Here is a 10,789-nt window from a genome sequence, read left to right as displayed (position 1 = left end):
AAAATAAACAGCCAGATCCTCTAATGAACATTTCTCATTAGAGTGGATGTTCTGGTGAAGTTTCAGAATTTTCATACCCGTTCCTCCCTTACTCTTCAGCAGGCTCACTCTTAGTCATCCTTCAAATCTTAGCTCACTCCCTAATCTTGTTTAAGCTCCACTTCTTATTCTCTTTCATGGTATCTTGAATGGCTGCTATTGGGAAAATAATTTATCACTTATTCTAACTTTCTTTTTTGGATGTTACTAAAAGTAGCCCTCAATTGCAACCTTATATTTAATGTATATCATTTTTAGACCCTGGCTTTGTCTATTTACATTTTATTGTCCCTCTCTGTTTACAAATTGTGTTCTCCCATATAATATTATTTGATTCTCTTATTACCCAATGAAGTACACATACATTTTATTACTATTTGACAGGTAGAGAAAGGTCCAGGAATTTATCACATCTACTATGAGGTAAATAGAATCATATGCTGTGAAGATAAAGCTGGTGTCTTCTCCTAAGCATGAGAATTATCATTCTTGTATAGTAGCAGTGAGAGGCTGTTGTAGGACCCAGAGATACACTGGAGGAGGGCAGATGAAAGAATCAAAGTGTGTGTTAACAGTCTAGTGTAAGATCTCAAAGTGGCTATGACATTTATTTTTTCATTCTTTACATTATTTTATCAGTATATATGTAGTTGAAATGCAATCAAACACTTGACATATTCTTTAAATGGCGGTGTGCCGGTTTGAATGTATTATGTCCCCCAGAAAAAGCCATATTCTTTGATGCAATCTTGTGGGGCAGATATAATAGTGGGGATTAAGTTGGAATGTTTGGATTTGGAGATACGCCCCACCCAACTGTAGATGATAACTGATGGGATATTTCCATGCAGGTGTGGCCCCGCCCATTTGGGGTGGGCCTTGATCAGTGGAGCCATATAAATGTGCTGACTCAAAGAGACTGAATGGAGTGCAGCTATGAGTGACGTTTTTAAGAGGAGCAAGCTTGCTAGAGAGGAACATCCCGGGAGAAAGCCATTTTGAAACCAGAACTTTGGAGCAGACGCCAGCCATGTGCCTTCCCAGCTAAGAGAGGTTTTCCGGACGCCATTGGCCATCTCCAGTGAAGGTACCCGATCACTGATGTGTTACCTTGGACGTTTTGTGGCCTTAAGACTGTAACTGTGTAGTGAAATAAACCCCCATTTTATAAAAGCCTATCCATCTCTGGTGTTTTGCATTCTGCAGCATTAGCAAACTAGAACAGGCGGTGTGAGTGATTTGGGTCCTAACTAACTTGAATAATTGCTTGAACTATTTGCTTTCCTTAAGTAGGCAAAGCTAGCTTGTATTTTGAAATAAAATCCCATCTAAGATATACATGAAAGGATGCTATTGGATTTCAAGTAAAAGTAAAGACAAATATCAGGAAAATCTTCCATTAAAGCACACAAACACAGAGTAACAAAAATAAAATGAGGACTTTTTATTTCTTGCCTTCGACTCCTCTCTTCACCATGGACACTCAAAAAAGGCTATTAAGGGGGAGAGAACATATGTTCCAAATATTTTACTTCAATTTTGATTTTTCAATGTGATGATAGCAATAAGGAAATCTTTCAGAAGAGCTGTGTCGAAATTCCAGATGTTTATCAGCTTGGCATTTTTAGAAAAAAAAAATGTATATATCTGAAACCTGATCATTCTATGCTACAAGGTTACACAGAGCCCTAAGAAATATGGGGCCTCCTGCATTTTGATATCCATTAAAATTGGAATGTTATCTCCATGTAGATTCAGTAACACAGGAACTCAGGGAAAGCTCATTATAACTTTCTCATGAATGACTTTTTGCAACTTGCATATAAATGATTAGACTATTAAGAGGATGCAGAAATAATAAGTAGATATTTTCATATATATGTTCTTATATTTGTCTTTTTAAAACAAACAAACAAACAGGTAACTAATTTTGACTGTAGTATCCAACTAGAAAAATGTAAACAATCTTGAGAATTTAAAAAAATGCTTGTCTCTCTTCTTGTGGGAACAATTTAGTAGTATCTAGGAAAACTGACATGTGCAAATACCCACAAGACAGCAACGTTGTAGGCATGTATGCTTGTTCGCTTGTTGGGGATTGAATCATTCCCCACAAAAGGCAAGTTCAGGTCCCAACGCCTTCTCCTGTAGGTGTGAACCCATTGTAAATAGGACCTTTTGAGGAGGTTACTTCCATTAAGGTGTGGCCCAGCTGAATCAGGATGGGTCTTAATCCTATTACTGGAGGCCTTATAGAGAAGGTCACAGAGGGAGAAAACAGGGAGTGGAAAGAAGCTGGATGTCAGCTGAACCTGGAGGGAAAAGAGAATATGCCATCATGTGCTTTGCATGGGACAAAAAAGCAAGGACCAAGGATGAGAAGTTGCCAGCCCTGGAATGCCACAGTACTCAGGGAAAAAGCATTGCCTTGCTGACACCTTGAATTCGGACTTTTAGCTTCAAACCATGAGCCAATGTATTCCTGTTGTTTAAGCCAAAAAAAAAAAAAAAAAAAACAGACAAGATGGAAATTACTGATTGAAGAAAAGGCAACTTTTGCTCAATCGTCCAACTACAAAATAAATCAGTTGACCTTGTGTAAAATTCACTTAACAACTAAGTGTACAAACTAAGTATACCAAGCTATTTCTTGATGTAGAATAAAACTGATTGAATACATCTTTAATTTTTCAGATAATTACTTTGTCATAAACTAATATAACCTGAAAACTAGTTTTTGTCTAGCTTCTCTTGATGTCTTGAGAGACATATGTAGCAATTTCTACAGAAAATATTACCAAGAAAGTTTATGCATTAGTCAGGGTTCCTTAGAGCAACAGAACTGTCAGGAGATATATGTAAATATTATGAAATTTTTATAAAAATTGTCTCACGCAACTGTGGGGATAGGCAAGTCCAAATTCCGTAGGGCAGGCCGCACGCTGGAAACTCTGATGTAGGTTTTCGATGAATTCCCTAGGAATAGTTGGCTGGCTGAAACAGAGATGGAAATTGTCTCTTCAGACTGCTGAAATCATCACTGCTCCTTTTAAAACCTTCAACTAATTGGATGAGACTTCTCTCATTGTCTGTTGTCAAAGGCAATCTCCTCAGTTGATTGTAGATGTAATCATCCCTAGATGCAATCAATTTACTGATGATTTAAGTCCATTAAATATCCTCACAGTGATAATCAGGCCAATGCTTGTTTGGCCAAACAATTGGAAACCATAACCTGGCCAAGTTGATACATGAACTTAACCATTGCAGTTTATTATATGTGTATGAAGACTATATGTGGAGAAAATGCCTCAGATGTTTATTACCATCTTTAGATGATTGTGGCAATTTTAAACAAATCTGGGTGGGCTTATTATTACTCCAACAGATAGAACATCGTTGAAGTGACACTATGTGACTTATGAGACTGGGACACAGGTCAATGTAGTTTCTCCTGTGTTCACCTGAATGCTTGCAATTGAGACTAGAGGTGTAACATAAGATTTTCAACTACCCAGAGGCCAACATGCTGTGAGGAACTCAAATCACATGGAGAAGCCACTTTGTCAGCTCTCTTAATGGCAGCCCAAGTCTCCCATATCAGGTGCCATAGGTGTGAGTGAACAAACCTTTAGATGATTCCAGCTCCCAGTCTTTAATTCATGCTTTGAGTTTTTCCAGCTCACGCCCTAGATGTCATGGTTTGGATGAGCCTCCTCTGCTGTTCCCTGTATAAATTCTTGCCCTACAGAATCCATGAGAGTAATAAAATGATTGTTTTGAGCCAGCAAATTTTGGGTTAACATTGTGATTCAGCAACAGAAACTGATAAAATGAGTGACCCAAGTTTCTTTTCATGACCACAGCCTTCAGAATACAAACCCAAACAGAAAATATGGCTTCCCAACTGTTTGGCAGGCCTCTCCTAGACTGATGCTAACAGACAGCACCAGCTGAGTTCTCTGGTATTAACCCTGCCTTACTTGGGGCTGCACCAAGGGTATCCAAGTGAAATGACAACTAGAAGAAACAAGTCATCAAATTGAGGCAATGTATCAAATAATACTGCTTCAATTATTTGGAGATATCAGGAAAAGGGTTTTATATAGTGGGAATTACCTAGATATTAGCTTAATTCCACTTTATTTTATATGTATCACCTGATCATTATATGAATTTGAGTAAATGTCTGGATTTCCAAAGAACTAATGGGAAAACCCTCATTATTTAATTAAAAATACTAGTTTTCTCTGTTAGGTTTGACATAGGGACTAGTGAAATGTGTGAAAGCATTTGGACCACAGTGACTAACTTTGCTATAACCACATCCCCTTTCCAGACTCTCTGACCATGTCCAAATTTAGACAAGCTTGGGCAGTATACAAGCGGAAACAATATCATTTTGTTTTTGTTATTGGAAGAAATAGAAATTTCTCCTCTCTCCCATCTTAATGCCCTTAAGAGAACAGGAAAACTACTCTATTTTCATGTGCTGTTTCCTCCTTTACCATTCTGTTCTGGAAATTGGGATCAACATTTGTCTCTATAATACTATCTATATATGTCAAAGTAATTGAAGAATTGAAGCAACATCTTAGCTAAAGAAGGATAAATATTCAGGAGTGAATCGAATCATAAACTTACTTCCAATTAACTTCTAAAAGAGAGAGGACAGAATAATAACCGTAGCCACGAGAAACTTATTTAAGAATGCATGTATGTTATTTAAAAACAGCTAAGCTCTTTTACAGAAGGAATTGTTTAGTAAGAATGTGCTGGGAAGAATATATATTGACAGTGCTCTCCCCTCTGAAGTATAAGATTTATTTGATCTCCCAATAAAATAAGTCTCATTTCTATTCCAACCATAAATCCTTGGAAAAAGAGGGTAAGACAGAGTTACATTCAATTTTATTCTCAGGCTTAGTAATGTTTACTTCTATAATGATAAAATTCATGTTAAGTCACATCTATATAAATAAAAAAGCAAGAAAGGTTTAGAATTAGTAAACTCTGTTTACTTCAGGCTATGTAGGTAGCTACATTTGACATCACCAGGTATGTATTAAAGCCAGATTCATTGTAACAAAGTAGGAGGTAAGCAAATCTCAACTTCACTTTAGACAACTAGGTCCCCTGAGCTTTACTGAGTCTGATTACATACACCAGGCTAACCCAGAATATTAGTGAGGCTTATGAGTGGAGCAACAGGAAACAGCCAGTCCACATGGGTAATTAGTCATCAAACAGAGGCTTTATTGCTATAGGAGAGAGTCCATCATCAGGTTAAAATTGGAATAATGCCTCTGTCTTAGGTCAGTACAATGCACACTTTTATACAGCCACTATGTATAAACTCACATTTCTCATGGATTGCTTATATGTTACAGGTATTTTGCAAAATTGACCTTTTTTTTTTTTTTCCAAATAAATGTAAAAGGGAACTCGTCTGGCTCATTCGTTAGCAGAACCTCTGCAAGCAGCTTTTATAAACAACTTGTTTTTCAATCTGTATATATGTGTGTGCTTGTGTGTATATTATATATATATATATATATATATATACACAAACACATACATACTTACATACATATACATAGCTATAGTGTACATGTGAATGCAAATATAGATATACATACATATAAAATGAACCCACCAATCAACTTCTGTAAAGTTCTTTGTTAGATTTAAGGAAGTTTCTTGAATTGAGAATAAGGAATACTTTGTTAATCATGATTAAAATCCTTCTAAAATGAACCCATGAGTTTCCTAAAAGAAACTATCGACCTTTATACTTTTGTGTTTGGGGGAAAGGGCATCAGTCATAAATGTTTCTCCCAACAATGCCTTATCTCAGTTGGTTTCAAACATGGCTCGATGGCCCTACTTTTCCTTCCCAAACAGTTCAATCAACATGCAGACCCAACCTGCCCTCTTTCTTTCACTGAACTTGCATGTGTCTGTTGAAAAAAGAAAACACACATCTGGCTCCTGCTGGGTATTGGTGTTTTGAAGCTGTATGTACCCCAGAAAAACATGTTCTCAAATCTAATCCATTGCTGTGGGTGTGAACCCATGTAAATAGGGCCTTTTGATGAGGCCACTCCAGTTAAGGTGTGTGTGGATCAGCCCAATCAGGATGGGTCTTAATCCTATTACTGGAGTTCTTTATAAAAGGAAAGAATTCAGCCAAGAGATCAAGCCATAGGAAGCAAGAAGCTGAAAAGGAACCTAGACGAGAAGGAAGAGACCAGAAGATGCTGCTATGTGCCATGCCATGTGACAAGCTAAAGACCAAGAGTTGTTGGTAGCCAGGCCCAGAATGCCAGTCTTCTGGGAGAAAGCAATGCCTTGATGATGCTTTGATTATGCCTTGATTTGGATATTTTCCCAGCCCAAAAATCATGAGCAAATAAATTCCCATTGTTTAAGCCGAACCACGGCATGGTATTTGCTTGAGCAGCCCAGGAAACTAAAAGAGGGTCCATGAATGATATTTCATATTCCCATAAATCAGGGGAGCTGGGAAGATATGAGCTTCAAGCAATATACATAAAATATGCCAAACTGAGCAAGCCACCTTCACCAAATACATCTCTTCTTTTGAATATAGGATACCAGCACAACCACCCATTTCCTCGAGGTAATTTTATTGCCTCCTTCTAACTTTGGTTATGGCCTTCTGATAAGATTGAAGTATTGGCTCCTTTGCTTCCCAATTCCCCTGAGTTCTTCATGCAAATTGATCCATTTCCATGCCAGAGACCACTGTGAAAAGCAGAGATCGCAGGGAGAAGTGGTTCTGATAAAGCCATCTTTTTCTTTGCCAGTAGGTGCTTCCTTGACTTATATTTAAGCAAATTACGAGAGCCCACACTAGTGCTTGATTCTGTTCACAGCTCTACTTAAAGGTAAATGATTATCTCCTTTGGTAACTACATGGAGAAAAAGCTAACAGTTTGTCTTGCAGTCAAACAAGCAAACAAACAAAATACCAGTGTTTGCTTTTCCCAGTAACCTATTTTAAATGATTGCACAAAAGAGCTCATTGAATAAAAAAGCTGTAGGTCAGAGCCTTTTTAAAGACACATCTTGTTTTACACTTGTATCTTGTTAGTTCCTTTCAAATCAGAGAAGGTCATATGCTTCATCCTGTGAGACCAGCTCAACTTGTTTATCTTAATAAAATAGTTGTATTGGAAGATGTGGATCTATTTTTACTGATAGCTATGGTTTGATGTGCATTTGATTTCAGTCCACAGTCTATTTTAATTTTTCCTCCCAATTTAGTTTAATATGCTCTGACTGATTTGCTATGAATAAACAATAAAGCCATGATTTCTACTGGCAATTACATTTTTATGTGCAAAATGTAAGAGTTTAATTGAGCATCTATCTCCTCTTTTATACTTATACTTATACATCTAGTTTTATTTTTAGATACCAAATATCAGATTAGTTGAACATATTTTTGATGGGTTTAAATGTCTTCAGTGCAAAGGAAATGGCTGAGCCTTTCTAATTTGAGTAAATTTTAAAGAAAAGCTGACTTGCATTAGGCAATCTGATAAATTCTTTTCCTGTGGAGAGCTGCAAGAAGGTCAGAGAAACAAAGCACTCAAAAAAAACTCTTTCTCTGGAGAGAAGATGTGGAGGGTAAAAAAGAGAGTGGAGAGCCAGTTTGCTTGAGGTATTTCCATCCACTGGGTGTCACTGCTGATATGAGACTGAACCAATTGAAAAGCATTCCTGTGGCAGCAAGAATTTCTGAGAGACAGGACATGAAAACCCAGAGGTTTAGGTACTATCATTTTGACATGCTACACAGCTGAATATTCATTGCATTTTTTGTGTCAGGGTGGCAAGCATTCTGAATATGCTAATGGCCCTGTACAAACGAATGGAACAATAGCATTTCTTAATGTAGCTGAGTAAGCTCTGGTAATAGGTTACATTTTTTTTGTTTTTTTCTCACAAAGATCCAATGTTTACTTGGGAACTGTATGACAAACCATAAACAATTAAGTTGACAGTCTCCAAATAAAAAAAAAAAATTATCCAGAATATGTGATTATATAAGCATAAAAGCATTTTACAATCATGAATATCAAAATTTAATACTTAAAATCATAGGTGTACGCTTTATAGATTTTCATTAACATGATTATGTGTCAAAGGATTAAAATGACCAAGGTTACATTCTTGAATGGGCTAAATATGCCTTTTAATATGTGTTTATTTTTTTCAGTTTAGCAATTTAGGGGAATTTCGGAGACCAGAGCTCCACTGAGAACTTTAGGGTTGGAACATACCTATAGTTTATCCTTGGATTTTACAACTCGCAGTAGCAGACATAAGAAGTTTTGGGATTCCCAAGCAAACAAGAATTATGTCAATAATGAAGCTTCCTCCCTCTTTTCATTTGGTTAAGTAGAGGTAGCAATATCAATTAAAAATGGATCTATCTATGGTAGGTTTCCTAGAATTTTAGTTGTTTTTCCTTTGGGGAGCAGGGATAGGTTGTTCTTTAAAGTTATCCGCATTCTGCTAGAAGCAGAACTGAAAATAGACAGAAACTGAAACAGTTGTTTTATTATATGATGTTCAATGTCTTGTTTGTGAAATAAGACTAAAATACCTATATAAAATAGTATAAGCTCAAGTTTAGTGACAGGATTGAGTAAATGGGACCATTAGAAGATGTAAGGGGACACTGAGTTTCTTTCAGATAGAGAAAGGAATGTGGGTCGATAAAAGACAAAGGAATGGGAGTTGCAGGAGGAAGATAAGGGGAAAAAGGGTGATGGGGATAAGGAGCTAAGGAGTAGAAGAAGAAGAAAAAGGAAAAGAAGGTGAAGGGAAGAAAAAGAAGGGAAGAAGAGGAAGAAATAGAGGAAGAGGAAGAAATAAATACTTTTTCCTCCCTCTTCTAATGTGATCATTTTTGTGCTGCATATGCTTGGGGAGGTAGCAGGCTGGGTGACAGCTCATGGTTCCACCTGTGACTTCAGGTAGCTAAGAAACCCAAGAGATTATTTGGTTATGAATAGGAGTAAGTGGAGATGCAAGTTCAGGGCCAGCACAGAGGAGAGGAAATTGAGGAAAAAATGATAGATAATCCATGGCTTTTTTCAAGGCATAGAGTCTAAGGAAGTCTAAAGGCTGAACTTTGTAATTGAGTGTATCACAAATTCTCTCATGCTTGCTTCAACCCTTCTAGTTTCTTGCATTCATACTGATATCATTGACACAGCAGGTTGTTGTGGTTGTTAGTCTATTAAAATCTTTCAAGTGAAACCTATTTAGAGTTTCATAGTCAGCTTTCTGACATTTTAAAATCAGTTGTTAAAGGTTTAGGTGACCAAAATAAATAAATAAATAAATAAATAAATAAATAAAAGAAAATAGAAAAAAGAAAATTAAAAAAAAAAAAAAGGTTTAATGACAGCTTTGTATGGGGTGTAAGCTCCGTAAAATACATACCTGACCTTTTTGTTCATTTTACGGCCTCAGCACCCGGCACTTAGTAGTCACTCAGTCAATGTTATTGAATTGTTGAACTGGTAAATCTCCCAGAAACATGATTTTGGCCCTCTGACTCCCAGACATCCAGTCACTGCCTGATTCCCCAGTAGTTGTCTTTGGCTCTGGGACGGACATCCTTACGTAGGCTTTCCATGTGCAGTTAGCACTGAGACCATTGTACACTGTCAGACACTGCCTGGGTCATTCAGCAGAGAGAGCCTTGGAGGTCCACTCTATGAATTAGGTCTTAGCAACACGGGGCCAATTGAGAGGTGACGGAGAGCATGATCTCAAGTCACCGGAGATGGTGCTTTAAGCATTCTGGTTAAAAGGGCTATCTTCAGTGAGTAGGGGACACCATCGAAACAGTGCTTTCTTCAAAGTTAGCTCCCTTATTTTTGGAACAATCCTTGGTACACTGGTTATGCCTCCTGGGATATTTTATTTCCAGACAAATTAACACATTCTTGTGCCTAAAAATTATAATAAACCTGGTATGGTCAATGGCAACAATGAAATCCAATTTCTTTTAAATGTAATTTTGATTTAAGGAAACACAGTTACACAGAAGTTGCAGGGAATAGAATTGCTTTTATTCTATTCCTTTAGGTTCTGTTGTGATGTATATTTAAAATACTTTTCTCCTGACTCACCGACTATGCAATTCTTGTACAATTATTGGCATTGGAAACTTAGAGATGACAGGATGCCACTACCTATTTTGTTTTCAGTTTTCCACATGTGAGGTTATGATTGTCAACCGTATATCTGAAACGGAAAAAATCCTTGAGAGAAAAAATGTTTCCCCCTGCGTATTCTTGACCGTAATGTTGCTAACTTAATTGATATTAAAACTAACTCCGGTTGGCAAGTGAAGTAGAATGGACTTTGGTTTGGGTCTCTTTTCTGTAAAGTGTGTGTGTGTGTTGACTGGCATATATAATATACACATATGTTTATATAAACTTTCCCTTTTTTGGACTACATGGTGTCTGAGGAATTGTGAGAAATTTAGTCACAAAGGTATGAAGGGTGTAAACAGCAATGAGGGAAGCATTGTTATCCAGTGCCAGGAAACTTGGGATAAGAGAGTTACTGGAGAGCTTCTGATAGCACTAGTGATTGAATTATGAGGTCATCTTTCCAGGGCAGAAGGGACTTCATCACTAAAGACATTTACAAACTAGATTACTGAAACGATCAGTGGCTGTATTATTGGAATAAC

This window comes from Choloepus didactylus, chromosome 14, assembly GCF_015220235.1.
Source record: "Choloepus didactylus isolate mChoDid1 chromosome 14, mChoDid1.pri, whole genome shotgun sequence".
Taxonomy (NCBI): Eukaryota; Metazoa; Chordata; class Mammalia; order Pilosa; family Megalonychidae; genus Choloepus; species Choloepus didactylus.
This window is presented reverse-complemented; position numbering follows the sequence as displayed.